At 56.1% G+C, this 14,397-nt stretch overlaps 1 long non-coding RNA gene across 1 annotated transcript in view; it reads right to left on the minus strand.

Moving 5' to 3' along the window:
- LOC142301362 (uncharacterized) overlaps positions 1-9,312 on the minus strand; it is a 182,694-nt gene extending 173,382 nt beyond the window's left edge. The window contains exon 1 of the long non-coding RNA XR_012752782.1: positions 8,605-9,312. This is a non-coding gene — a long non-coding RNA (uncharacterized LOC142301362). The remainder of the gene's footprint in view (positions 1-8,604) is intronic.
- Between the last annotated feature and the right edge of the window lie 5,085 nt (positions 9,313-14,397).

The raw sequence follows: 14,397 nt of genomic DNA on the forward strand, positions 1-14,397 counted from the left end.
CCGGTGTATCCGGATTGAGAGCGGTGTCCGGACCAAAGCCCTGATCAGCTACGTCTGCCTCATCATACAGAGAGTCCTCCCGCTGGGACCTTGACCAGTGATGAAGCCGAGTGCCGCACCCAGCGAGCTAGCTTAGGCTGTCTGGGACTGCCGTCCGTGTCAGAGCCTTCACCCTGGAATGCCTGGGACCCCCCCCGGAGCACTGATTATGTTGCAAATGAGGGTGGCCAGGGAGCATTAATCAAGATTGCCCATGGCCTGTCTGGACTGCAAAGTATCTATCCCATGACAATCTATCAGCCGAAACTGCAACTCCGTCCCTGTCCCTGGACAGGGTTCACAGGTGGTTCCTTTGGCCACCTCTAGTAGAGACCCCGGCTGACCAAGTGCTACAGGGGTGCATTGCACACAATGGGGGTCAGTGGAACCTGCCGGTGGAACAGTATCACATGCAGGAAAAGCAGCATAGAAAGCCTGTGTTGCTTTTTTGCTGCTGTATTCTAGCCATCTATGCAATGTATAGCATACAAGCATAAACACTTCAGCACATGCAATACAAGCAGCATAGAAAGCCTGTGCCTTGGCACCCTTGCTTTTTTGCTGCTGTTGTCCAGCCATCTAGGAGAATATAGCCAAGAGTAGCGACCGTACAGTGCAATGTATAGCATACAAGCATAAGTACAAATGAACACTTCAGCACATGCAATACAAGCAGCCTATAAAGCCTGTGCCTTGGCGCCCATGCTTTTTTGCTGCTGTTGTCCAGCCCTCTAGGAGAATATAGCCAAGAGTAGCGACCGTACAGTGCAATGTATAGCATACAAGCATAAGTACAAATGAACACTTCAGCACATGCAATACAAGCAGCATAGAAAACCTGTGCCTTGGCACCCATGCTTTTCTGCTGCTGCTGTCCAGCCCTCTAGGAGAATATAGCCAAGAGTAGCGACCGTACAGTGCAATGTATAGCATACAAGCATAAGTACAAATGAACACTTCAGCGCATGCAATACAAGCAGCCTAGAAAAACTGTGCCTTAGCACCCTTGCTTTTTTGCTGCTGTTATCTCGCCATCTAGGAGGGCATATAGCCAAAGATAGCGACCGTACAGTGCAGTGTATAGCATACAAGCATAAAATACAAATGGACACTTCGGTATTTAGTGGGGTCAGCACTTCAGGTGCTGCTTACCGCCCGCCTATAACGCGGGTGTGTGGTCGCCAGAGCCCTGTGGTGGTTGCCCAGAGCATGTCTCCGTTCCCCAGCTCGGACTGCGTGCAGGAATGGCTGCCGGCGTCCTTCTCCAGCTCGTGTGACGAGGGGCGGGCCGTGGGCGTGCCCCAGACAAGAGCGGGAAACTGGCGTCCCACTGTGTCCAGTGAAGGGGGCTGGAGAATGCAAAGCAGACTCCAGCCCTCGGCGCTGACTGTCTGTACAGCGTCCCGCCTCACCCCTGACTGGCAGGGCTGGAGGCCGGGAACGAAACGAAAACTAGGCCGCAAAGCCGGGGACTCGAGTAATAAGCGCGGCCGTCCATGTGCACGGCCAGCGCGGAAGTCCCCGGCGCACCACAAGTCCCAGCCGCGCCACAATGTAAAAAACACCCAGCAGCGGCCGGCGCGGCAGTTCCCAATACATAAAGTCACTCAGCAAAGCTGTAGTGAATAATAGCACGAGCGCTCCGCGCTGTTGCCCCCGGCGCACTAACACTCCCAGCAATGCTGGTGTGTGTGTGCGCGCTTGCCCGGGGACACAGAGTACCTTAATGTAGCAGGGCCTGTCCCTGACGATACTCAGCTCCATATCCAGCAGGTTCTCTGGGTCTGTGGATGGAGCCCGGTCTCAGTGCCTGGAGACCTGTAAGATCCCACTTCGCCCAGAGCCCTGAGGGGGATGGGGAAGGAAAACAGCATGTGGGCTCCAGCCTCCGTACCCGCAATGGGTACCTCAACCTTAACAAACACCCAACAAAAGTGGGGTGAGAAGGGAGCATGCTGGGGGCCCTAGTATGGGCCCTCTTTTCTTCCATCCGACATAGTCAGCAGCTGCTGCTGACTAAACAGTGGAGCTATGCGTGGATGTCTGACCTCCTTCGCACAAAGCAGAAAACTGGTGAGCCAGTGATCCCACTGGGGGTGTATAGCCAGAAGGGGAGGGGCCTTACACTTTTTAGTGTAATGCTTTGTGTGGCCTCCGGAGGCAGTACTATACACCCAATCGTCTGGGTCTCCCAATGGAGCGCCGAAGAAATCATTTTTACTCACCCGGCGTCCAGCGATGTCCTCTGCAGCCTGTTCTCCCTGCTGCTTCTGAGCCGGCTGATTACTGTCGCGCATATTCATGCTGCACGACACAGCCGACCCGGAAGCAGCTGCTGCGGGGGTCAGCGCTGGCCGGATGCTGCACCGCGGGAGCGATCAGCACCATGGAGAGCGGGAGCGCGCACAGGTGAGTTAATCTCTAAGTGGAATCACGGGCCACGGAGAACGGAGCCCGGATTGCACTTAGACAACCCACGTGTGCCGTGATTCACGGCACACGGAGGGACATGTGCGTGTTTTACACGCCAGTGAAAAACGTCAGTGTTTTTCACGGACGTGTGAAACGGGCCTAACATGCAGTGAAACATGCAGCAAAACCGCAGGAAATTCGCGGCAAAAACCGGCAAGTGTACACAGGGCCTAAAGGTAACAGGTTGCTAATCATACACCCTTTCTTTGTTTTCTGTCTTGTCTGGATGTTTTGACTATTGACAGACTTTTAATGATATTTAATAAAGTTATTCTGATTTTAGAGGATCTAATAAATCAGTCACTTTTTCATACCTCTAAGACATTTATATTTTGGTTTGGTTCTCTATCCAAAAAACACCCAACTATTTTCCAGTTTCTCTTTCCAAAGCTCAACTGCCAGTACAATTTGGAATAATTCTACCAGAATAAATTTCTACTGTTGCCCCTTTTTCTCCAACTATCTCTCTTCAAAAAAAAAGTATCAAAACCCACTGAACGAGGCATCCATGGATAAATTAGTGCATTAATTTTACTCATACTGCAAAATTCTCTATTGAAAAATGTATAACCCTCATTTGTTCAAGTTTTCTTCACCCCTAACTCTGCTTAAAGGGAACCTGTCATCAGAAATTTTGCACTAAACCTAAAAGATTCCCCCTCTGCAGCTCCTGCGCTGCATTCTAGCAATGTTCCTGCTGTTCTTGTGCCCCCTTTCTGACCAAAATAAAGACTTTATAAAGTGGTACCTTTTTGTATTCAGATCTTGATAATGGTACACGGGGCGGGCTCTCTGGTGTCCGTTAGTCTGCCTCTTGTCCCTTTAGGCCGTCCCCCATCGCGCAATTTCAAAGAGGTGACGTGAGGTAAGCTGGCCAGCGCTTGCGCAGAACGGTGGAGGCGGCGGTGAAAGCGCGAGCACGAGATTATGGGCGGGTACTTGCTGATGAAAATCACAGCGCCGCCCATAATCTCGCACATGTGCCGTGCCACTCTCGCGGGACTGTGCAATGTGCACAGTGTGACTGCTCGTGACGTGTTGCGCATGCGCGAGATTATGGGCGGCGCTGTGATTTTCATCAGCAAGTACCCGCCCATAATCTCGTGCTCGCGCTTTCACCGCTGCCTCCACCGTTCTGCGCAAGCGCTGGCAAGCTTACCTCACGTCACCTCTTTGAAATTGCGCGATGGGGGACGGCCTAAAGCGACAGGAGGCAGACTAACGGACACCAGAGAGCCCGCCCCCGTGTACCATTATCAAGATCTGAATACAAAAAAGGTACCAATTTATAAAGTCTTTATTTTGGTCAGAAAGGGGGCACAATAATAACAGGAACATTGCTAGAATGCAGCGCAGGAGCTGCAGAGGGGGAATCTTTTAGGTTTAGTGCAAAATTTCTGATGACAGGTTCCCTTTAACTTCAGTTGCCTGAAGACCATCTTCATTGGACTCAACGTGCAAAGTTTAGGAAACATATCTTTGTACTGTGTTAACTAGTAGAGAGAAAAAATTGTTTAAAAGGTTGATACCTTTTAATGGCTAACTGAAAAGATGGTAATAACATCAAGCTTTTAAGACTACTCAGATCTCTGGAATTTGAAATTTCCTTTCAATACCAGCAATTTCATGTCCATGATGCTGTGCTCTGAGTTACAAAAATGTTTTGCCACAGGTAGATCCATCCTTTTTTCTTTAATTGTGTGGTGATGAGAATTCATCCTTGTTCTGAGCTGTTGTCTTGTCTCCCCTACATACAATGCCCCAGTTGGACATTTTTTATATATAATTAAGTACACCACATTGGTTGTGGTGCAGCTAAAGATACCTGGGATTTTGTAGTAGTAGAAACCTAACAAAAACTGCATATTTCTAATTGCCACCATTACAACCCTTCTTTAAAGGGGTTATCCGACATAAGAAAAATTTTTGAGCTTAAGCTAATCTGTGCTGTATTGTCATATAAAACACCCCTACATTGTTATTTTTTCTTTTCTAACTTTTGTTCCTCTTGAATTATCCCTTTATTCTCTGCAGCTTCTTGTTTACATTCAGCTCCAGCAAACTGACCACTTCCTGTGCCACACCTCCCAGCCAGAGCTGGCACCGCCCGGTCTCACTGTCCAGCCCCACCCCAGTGTCCAGCCTCGCCCCCTGCCCGCCCTCTGCACACATTCCATGTCAGTATTCTTGCCCAGCACGTGACCTGTTATCACTACAGCATTGCAAATAACAGCCCCACATTGGGGGCTCTGCACCCCCCACCACATCAGGCTCTGCACCGCATACACACATCGGGCTCTGCACCGCATACACACATCGGGCTCTGCACCGCATACACACATCGGGCTCTGCACCGCATACACACATCGGGCTCTGCACCGCATACACACATCGGGCTTTGCACCGTATACACACATCGGGCTCTGCACCGCACACACATCGGGCTCTGCACCGCATACAAACATCGGGCTCTGCACCGCATACACACATCGGGCTCTGCACCGCATACACACATCGGGCTCTGCACCGCATACACACATCGGGCTCTGCACCGCATACACACATCGGGCTCTGCACCGCATACACACATCGGGCTCTGCACAGCATACACACATCGGGCTCTGCACCGACCCCCACACCATAGGCAACACATGTAGGGAGTACATACTCACCCGTCCTCGGTCCCCGCCGCTCCTGCACGTTCGCGCGCTGTCTGTGCTCTGGACATATCAGCACAGTAGTGACGTCACCGTTGTGCTGAAGAGAGCACAGACAGCGGGACAGTGATGAGAAGCGCAACGCTCCTTCTCATCAGCGCTTTCAAATGTACCGGCAGCTGTGATCTGTGATGCCGGTATATTTGAATGTGTGATACTGAGCAGGGGGCCCGGTGCTGGCGCTGACACCACAGCAGCCGCCCCCAGGTCACGGACCCCACAGCAGTGCAGGGGGAGGTTGCGGGGAAGGGGTGCGGGGGAATGTGTGGGAGGGCGCAGGGAAGGGGGTTCGGGGCTCATCGCACTGTAGCCGCCCAGCAGGCCGGCAACATGCAGTGGCAGATTTGCATGTCAACATGGTCCTGCCCATGTTGACATGAAATGACCGGAAGCAGCAAAATCGCGGCAGGAGCGGTCACATGACCACTCTGAGCCGGGGGAGAGGGGCTGACAGCAGGGCAGGTAAGTGGTCTCTATCTACTTACCTGCCCCAATGTAGCCCAATAGGGTAATAATGAAAAAAACTCAAAATAAGCCGGATAACCCCTTTAAAGAAGCATCACTGTGGCTAGACTTGAATCAAGCCCACTTTTTTCCTTTCCATTTTAACGTATTTTTCGGACCATAAGACTCCCTTTTTTTCCCCCAAATGTTGGGGGAAAGTTGGGGGTGCGTCTTATGGTCTGACTATAGGGCTGAGGCCGGGAATGAGGGTGCTGCGGTGGAGCGGGTCATCGGGGGCACGAGCAGGCTGTAGCAGCCTGCTGTGACCACGTGGGACCGCTCATTACATATGCACGCCCATCCTCCTGCCCATCTCTCAGCGCAGAAGCCGGCGCTGACAGGTGGGCGGGAGGACGAGCGGGGACGCGCGCATAGTAAAGAGCTGGTCCGCATGATCACCCCTGGCAATTACAGCCTGGAGTGATCATGTGCAGCTGTATTCACTGCCCTCCGCGCGTCATCATCAGCGCGGGGAGCAGTGAATCAGTACACTCACCCGTCCCCGTGTGTGGAGCCGTCCCCCTACAGCACGCGATGTCTTCCTGTCTGTGCCGGTCAGCTGATCTGTGCTGATCAGCTGATCGGCACAGACAGGAAGACATCGCAATGCTGCAGGGAGACGGCTCCACACACACAGGTCAGCGGCGCAGAGAGGAAGATGATCGGTGCTGCAGGGAGTGAGGAAAAGGTGAGTATAAACGTTTGTTTTTTTTTCTCTGTGCTATAGGATACAGGCCATATACCAGGATGGTATATGAGCACGATGGGGGCATATAGCAGGATGGGAGTATATGAGCAGGATGGATGGGGGGTATATGAACAGGATGAGGGTAAATGAACAGGATGGGGGTAAATGAACAGGATGGGAGTATATGAGCAGGATGGATGGGGGGTATATCAATAGGATGGGGGTATATGAACAGGATGGGAGTATATGAGCAGGATGGGAGTATATGAGCAGGATAGTAGATGAGCAGGACGCTGGTATATGAGCAGGATAGGGGTATATGAGCAGGATGGGGGTATATGAGCAGGATGGGGGTTTATAGCAGGATCATATACAAGGCAGGAGGATCATTACCAGGATGGGGTACCTTAGTAGAGAATTTGGAGACATTACCCCCATAACAGTGTCAGCAGTAGATCCTCGCCCCATAACAGTGTGTCATGACCACATTTTTTTGCTTAAAGTTTTATTTTCCTATTTTCCTCCTCTAAAACCAGGGTGCGTCTTATAGTCCGGTGCGTCTTATAGTCCGAAAAATACGGTACTTGAATCAATAATTTTTCCTCCAAAATTATTGGCAACCCCAAGTTTCATAGTTTGATAATCTCATTTGCTGACTTTAAATCTGGGGGGACAATGAACAGACATACACATCTTAAAACCCTGATCGCCAGAACTTTTCCTAATAACTCACTATTCTGAGCTTTCCCCACTGTAGAAAACCCCCTTTCTTTCCTTTTTCCCCTCCATAGCTTTGAGACACTCAAGAGTATTAACCCTTTCACGACCGGCCGATTTTTCGCTTTCCGTTTTTTTTTTCGCCATTCTTTTTCTGAGAGACGTAACTTTTTTATTTTTCAGTCAATATGGTCATGTGAGGGCTCATTTTTTGCGGAACGAGCTGTACTTTTAAATGAAACCATCAGTTTTACCATATTGTGTACTAGAAAATGGCAAAAAAATTCCAAATGCTGAAAAATTGCAAAAAAAGTGCGATAGCACTATGGTTTTTGAGATATTTTATTCACTGTGTTCACTATATGGTAAAACTGATGTGTGGGTGTGATGCCTCAGGTCAGTGCGAGTTCGTAGACACCAAACATGTATAGGTTTACTTTTATATAAGGGGTTAAAAAAAAATCGGAAGTTTGTCCGAAAAAAGTGGCGCACGTTTTACGCCATATTCCGTGACCCGTAGCGTTCTCATTTTTCGGGATCTTAGGCTCAATGACGGCTTATTTTTTGCGTCTCGAGCTGACGTTTTTAACGGTACCATTTTTGCGCAGATGCTACGTTTTGATCGCCTCTTATTGCATTTTGCGCAAAAGTTGTGGCGACAAAAAAACGTCGTTTTGGCGTTTGGAATTTTTTTGCCGCTACGCCGTTTACTGATCAGATTAATTGATTTTATATTTTGATAGATCGGGCGTTTCTGAACGCGGCGATACCAAATGTGTGTATATTTTTTATTTTTTTAACCCTTTAATTTTCAATGGGGCGAATGGGGGGTGATTTGAACTTTTAGGTTTTTTTGTTTTTTTTTAATTTTTTAAAACTTATTTTTTTACTTTTTTTTTTATTTTACTAGTCCCCCTAGGGGGCTATTGCGATCAGCATTCCGATCGCTCTGCAGTATCTGCTGATCACAGCTGGAAGGCTGTAAACAGCAGATACGCTGCCTTTCTCTTTTGCTGTGCCCCGGGCACAGCGAAAGTGAAACCAATTCATGTGTAGTACAGGAGTCATCACATGACCCTGTACTACCATGACAACTATCGGGAGTCACGTGATCGCGTCACGTGACTTCCGGTTTCGGCGGTAAGTAAAACTTTACCGCGATTGCGCTTATAATGGCGCTGTCATGTATTGACAGCGCCATTATAAGGGGTTAATCGGCACGAGCAGATAACGATTCTGCTCGTGCCTAGCAGGCACACATCTCAGCTGTGAAAATCAGCTGAGATGTGTGCCGATCGCGGCATGCTGCCGCCGGAGGACCGCGGGCAGTAAGATTATGTCATTTAGGACGTAATTTTACGGCCCGCGGTCGTTAAGGGGTTAACAGGTTAAACATATTTCCTTTCTTACTGCATCCCTCTTCATCTGATCATACATCCCAGTCTAAAGAACCACAATAAGACTTACTCAGCTGCTGCAATACTTCTTGGATTGTTTTCTCTGATGTGGACTTATGTCACTGCTTACGGTGTCTTCAACCACCTCCTGCTGCTCAGTGCTAACATCTTGTTGCACTATTGTCGTTTTGATCCCTGCAACAAGAGGCACTGTGCGAGTATGGGTTCACATGTATTATGGTGACAACATTTTGGATAAACCACAACTAAACTGAGAAGGCAGTAAATTTGTGTCAGCTACATAAACAAACAGTCCCAATCCTTCATACCAGGGTGGCTAATGACATGCCCCTTTTGGTATCCTCTAGAAACTCCTGTTGCTATGCACCAGCCTACTTAACTAGTGGCCAAAGCTGGAGTCTCGTAACTGAAAGAATCTTATTTTGCAAAATTTTTGGGGTGCCAATCTATCCACAAATGTATTTGTGTACTAAAAAGGTTTCCCATTAGTGTGCCACTGGAGCACAACATTTCCCGTTGGCCTTTTTGCAAACCACCACACTTGTGCTTGTCAGTGGGATGCATTCATTGGCCTTTTTGTATACACTGGGAAGTATTATTGCTGCTTTACAACCATGTGGTGCATTCTTAGGCCTTTTTAGCATGCAAACAGCAAATACTCAGGAAAAAGTCCAACCACTGGTATGAAATCAAAAGCCATTGGCGTGGCCCCGAAAGCATGCCTCTTTCCGTTGGCATTCCGCCTGTTTGCCTCTCTTGGGCCGACCACCAGGGTCCACCCTCAGGCCTTTCATGGGCCGACAACCGAGCTGCACACTTGGGCCTACAATAAGGCTTCACACCCTTGGGTCTCTCCTGGGCCTACCACAAGGCTGCACCCTTGGGCCAACCACCGATTCCCGTTGGCGTGACCCCGAAGCACGACTCTTCCCGTTGGCGTGCCCCCGAAGCACGCCTCTTCCCGTAGGCGTGCCCCCCGAAGCACGCCTCTTCCCGTAGGCGTGCCAGCGAAGCACGCCTCATTCCGTTGGCGTGCCCCCGAAACACGCCTCTTCCCGTTGGCGTGCCCCCGAAGCACGCCTCTTCCCGTTGGCGTGCCCCCGAAGCAAGCCTCTTCCCGTTGGCGTGCCCCCGAAGCAAGCCTCTTCCCATTGGCGTGCCCCCGAAGCACGACTCTTCCCGTTGGCGTGCCCCCGAAGCACGCCTTTTCCCGTTGCCTTGCCCCCGAAGCACGCCTCTTCCCGTTGGCGCGCCCCCGAAGCACGACTCTTCCCGTTGGCGTGCCCCCGAAGCACGCCTCTTCCCGTAGGCGTGCCCCCGAAGCACGCCTCTTCCCGTAGGCGTGCCAGCGAAGCACGCCTCATTCCGTTGGCGTGCCCCCGAAACACGCCTCTTCCCGTTGGCGTGCCCCCGAAGCACGCCTCTTCCCGTTGGCGTGCCCCCGAAGCAAGCCTCTTCCCGTTGGCGTGCCCCCGAAGCAAGCCTCCTCCCGTTGGCGTACCCCCGAAGCACGACTCTTCCCGTTCGCATGCCCCCGAAGCACGCCTCTTCCCGTCGGCGTGCCCCCGAAACACGCCTCTTCCCGTCGGCGTGCCCCCGAAACACGCCTCTTCCCGTCGGCGTATCCCCGAAACACGCCACTTCCCGTTGGCGAGCCCCCGAAACACGCCAATTCCCGTTGGCGTGCCCCCGAAACACGCCTCTTCCCGTCGGCGTGGCCCCGAAACACGCCTCTTCCCGTCGCTATGCCCCCGAAACACGCCTCTTCCCGTCGGCGTGTCCCCGAAACACGCCACTTCCCGTTGGCGTGCCCCCGAAACACGCCACTTCCCGTTGGCGTGCCCCCGAAACACGCCAATTCCCGTTGGCGTGCCCCCGAAACACGCCTCTTCCCGTTGGCGTGCCCCCGAAACACGCCTCTTCCCGTTGGCGTGCCCCCTAAACACGCCTCTTCCCGTTGGCGTGTCCCCTAAACACGCCTCTTCCCGTTGGTGTGCCCCCGAAACACGCCTCTTCCCATTGGCGTGCCCCCGAAACACGCCTCTTTCCGTTGGCGTACCCCAAAACACGCCTCTTTCCATTGGCGTGCCCCCAAAACACGCCTCTATCCGTTGGCGTGCCCACAAAACACGCCTCTTCCCGTTGGCTTGCAGCCTGTTTGACTCTCTTGGGCCAACCACCGGCCTACCTCTTCTAGACTCTCGTGGGCCAACCACCAGGCTGCACCCACGGGCCTCTCTTGGGCCAACCACCGGGCTGCACCTTCGGGCCTCTCTTAGGCCAACCACCGTGCTGCACCCCCGGGCCTCTCTTGCCCCAACCACCGGGCCTCAATTGGGCCAACCACCGGGCTGCACCCTCGGGCCTCAATTGGGCCAACCACCGGGCTGCACTCTCGGGCCTCTCTTGGGCCAACCACCGGGCTGCACCCTCGGGCCTCTCTTGGGCCAACCACCAGGCTGCACCCTCGGGCCTCTCTTGGGCCAACGACCGGGCTGCACCCTCGGACCTCTCTTGGGCCAACCACCGGGCTGCACCCTCGGACCTCTTTTGGGCCAACCACCGGGCTGCACCTTTGGGCCTCTCTTGGGCCAACAAACGGGCTGCACCCTCGGGCCTCTCTTGGGCCAACCACCGGGCTGCACCCTCGGGCCTTTCTTGGGCCAACCACCGGGCTGAACCCTCGGGCCTCTCGTCGGCCAACCACCGGGCCGCACCCTCGGGCCTTTCTTGGGCCAACCACCGGGCCGCACCCTCGGGCCTCTCTTGGGCCAACCACCGGGCTGCACCCTCGGGCCTCTCTTGGGCCAACCACCGGCCTGCACCCTCGGGCCTCTCTTGGGCCAACCACCTTCCTGCACCCTCGGGCCAACCACCGGGCTGCACCCTCGGGCCTTTCTTGGGCCAAACACAGGGCTGCACCCTCGGGCCTCTAGTGGGTCAACCACCGGGCTGCACCCTTGGGCCTTTCTTGGGCCGACCACCGGGCTGCACACTCGGGCCAACCACCGGGCTGCACCCTCGGGCCTTTCTTGGGCCAACCACCGGGCTGCTCCCCTGGGCCTCTCTTGCGCCAACCACCGGGCTGCACCGTCGGGCCTTTCTTGGGCCAACCACCGGGCAGCACCCTCGGGCCTCTCTTGGGCCAACCACCGGGCTGCACCCTCGGGCCTTTCTTGGGCCAACCACCGGGCTGCATCCACGGGCCTTTCTTGGGCCAACCACCGGGCTGCACCCTCGGGCCTTTCTTGGGCCAACCACCGGGCTGCACCATCGGGCCTTTCTTGGGCCAACCACCGGGCTGCACCCTCGGGCCTCTCTTGGGCCAACCACCGGGCTGCACCCTCGGGCCTCTCTTGCACCAAACACCGGGCTGCACCCTCGGGCCTCTCTTGCGCCAACTACAAGGCTGCACCCTCGGGCCTCTCTTGGGCCAACCACCGGGCTTCACCCTCGGGCCTCTCTTGGGCCAACCACCGGGCTGCACCCTCGGGCCTCTCTTGGGCCAACCATCGGGCTATACCCTAGGGGCTCTCTTGCACCAACCACCGGGCTGCACCCTCGGGCCTCTCTTGGGCCAACCACCGGGCTGCACCCTCGGGCCTCTCTTGCACCAACCACCGGGCTGCACCCTCGGGCCGCTCTTGCGCCAACCACCGGGCTGCACCCTCGGGCCGCTCTTGCGCCAACCACCGGGCTGCACCCTCGGGCCTCTCTTGGGCCAACCACCGGGCTGCACCCTCAGGCCTCTCTTGGGCCAACCACCGGGCTGCACCCTCGGGCCTCTCGTGGGCCGACCACCGGGCTGCACCCTTGGGTCTCTCGTGGGCCGACCACCGGGCTGCACCCTCGGGCCTCTCATGGGCCGACCACCGGGCTGCACCCTCGGGCCTCTCGTGGGCCAACCAACAGGCTGCACCCTTGGGCCTCTCGTGGGCCAACCACCGGGCCGTACCCTTGGGCCTTTCTTGGGCCAACCACCAGGCTTGCACCCTCGGGCCTTTCTTGGGCCAACCACCGGGCTGCACCGTCGGGCCTCTCTTGCGCCAACCACTGGGCTGCACCCTCGGGCCTCTCTTGGGCCAACCACCTTCCTGCACCCTCGGGCCAACCACCAGGCTGCACCCTCGGGCCTTTCTTGGGCCAAACACAGGGCTGCACCCTCGGGCCTCTAGTGGGTCAACCACCGGGCTGTACCCTTGGGCCTTTCTTGGGCCAACCACCGGGCTGCACCCTCTGGCCTCTTGTGGGCCAACCGGGCTGCACCCTTGGGCCTTTCTTGGGCCGACCACCGGGCTGCACACTCGGGCCAACCACCGGGCTGCACCCTCGGGCCTTTCTTGGGCCAACCACGGGGCTGCACCCCTGGGCCTCTCTTGCGCCAACCACCGGGCTGCACCCTCGGGCCTTTCTTGGGCCAACCACCGGGCAGCACCCTCGGGCCTCTCTTGGGCCAACCACCGGGCTGCACCCTCGGGCCTTTCTTGGGCCAACCACCGGGCTGCACCCTCGGGCCTTTCTTGGGCCAACCACCGGGCTGCACCCTCGGGCCTTTCTTGGGCCAACCACCGGGCTGCACCATCGGGCCTTTCTTGGGCCAACCACCGGGCTGCACCCTCGGGCCTCTCTTGGGCCAACCACCGGGCTGCACCCTCGGGCCTCTCTTGCACCAAACACCGGGCTGCACCCTCGGGCCTCTCTTGCGCCAACTACAAGGCTGCACCCTCGGGCCTCTCTTGGGCCAACCACCGGGCTGCACCCTCGGGCCTCTCTTGGGCCAACCACCGGGCTGCACCCTCGGGCCTCTCTTGGGCCAACCATCGGGCTATACCCTAGGGGCTCTCTTGCGCCAACCACCGGGCTGCACCCTCGGGCCTCTCTTGGGCCAACCACCGGGCTGCACCCTCGGGCCTCTCTTGCACCAACCACCGGGCTGCACCCTCGGGCCGCTCTTGCGCCAACCACCGGGCTGCACCCTCGGGCCTCTCTTGGGCCAACCACCGGGCTGCACCCTCGGGCCTCTCTTGGGCCAACCACCGGGCTGCACCCTCGGGCCTCTCGTGGGCCGACCACCGGGCTGCACCCTTGGGTCTCTCGTGGGCCGACCACCGGGCTGCACCCTCGGGCCTCTCATGGGCCGACCACCGGGCTGCACCCTCGGGCCTCTCGTGGGCCAACCAACAAGCTGCACCCTTGGGCCTCTCGTGGGCCAACCACCGGGCCGTACCCTTGGGCCTTTCTTGGGCCAACCACCGGGCTTGCACCCTCGGGCCTTTCTTGGGCCAACCACCGGGCTGCACCCTCGGGCCTCTCTTGCGCCAACCACTGGGCTGCACCCTCGGGCCTCTCTTGCGCCAACTACAAGGCTGCACCCTCGGGCCTCTCTTGGGCCAACGACCGGGCTGCACCCTCGGGCCTCTCTTGGGCCAACCACCGGGCTGCACCCTCGGGCCTCTCCTGGGCCAACCACCGGGCTATACCCTAGGGGCTCTCTTGTGCCAACCACCGGGCTGCACCCTCGGGCCTCTCTTGGGCCAACCACCGGGCTGCACCCTCGGGCCTCTCTTGGGCCAACCACCGGGGTGCACCCTCGGGCCTCTCTTGGGCCAACCACCGGGCTGCACCCTCGGGCCTCTCTTGGGCCAACCACCGGGCTGCACCCTCGGGCCAACCACCGGGCTGCACCCTCGGGCCTCTCTTGGGCCAACCACCGGGCTGCACCCTCGGGCCTCTCTTGGGCCAACCACCGGGCTGCACCCTCGGGCCTCTCTTGGGCCAACCACCGGGCCGCACCCTCGAGCCTTTTGTGGGCCAACCACTGGGCTGCACCCTCGGGCCTCTC

Source organism: Anomaloglossus baeobatrachus, chromosome 4 (genome assembly GCF_048569485.1).
Source record: "Anomaloglossus baeobatrachus isolate aAnoBae1 chromosome 4, aAnoBae1.hap1, whole genome shotgun sequence".
Taxonomy (NCBI): Eukaryota; Metazoa; Chordata; class Amphibia; order Anura; family Aromobatidae; genus Anomaloglossus; species Anomaloglossus baeobatrachus.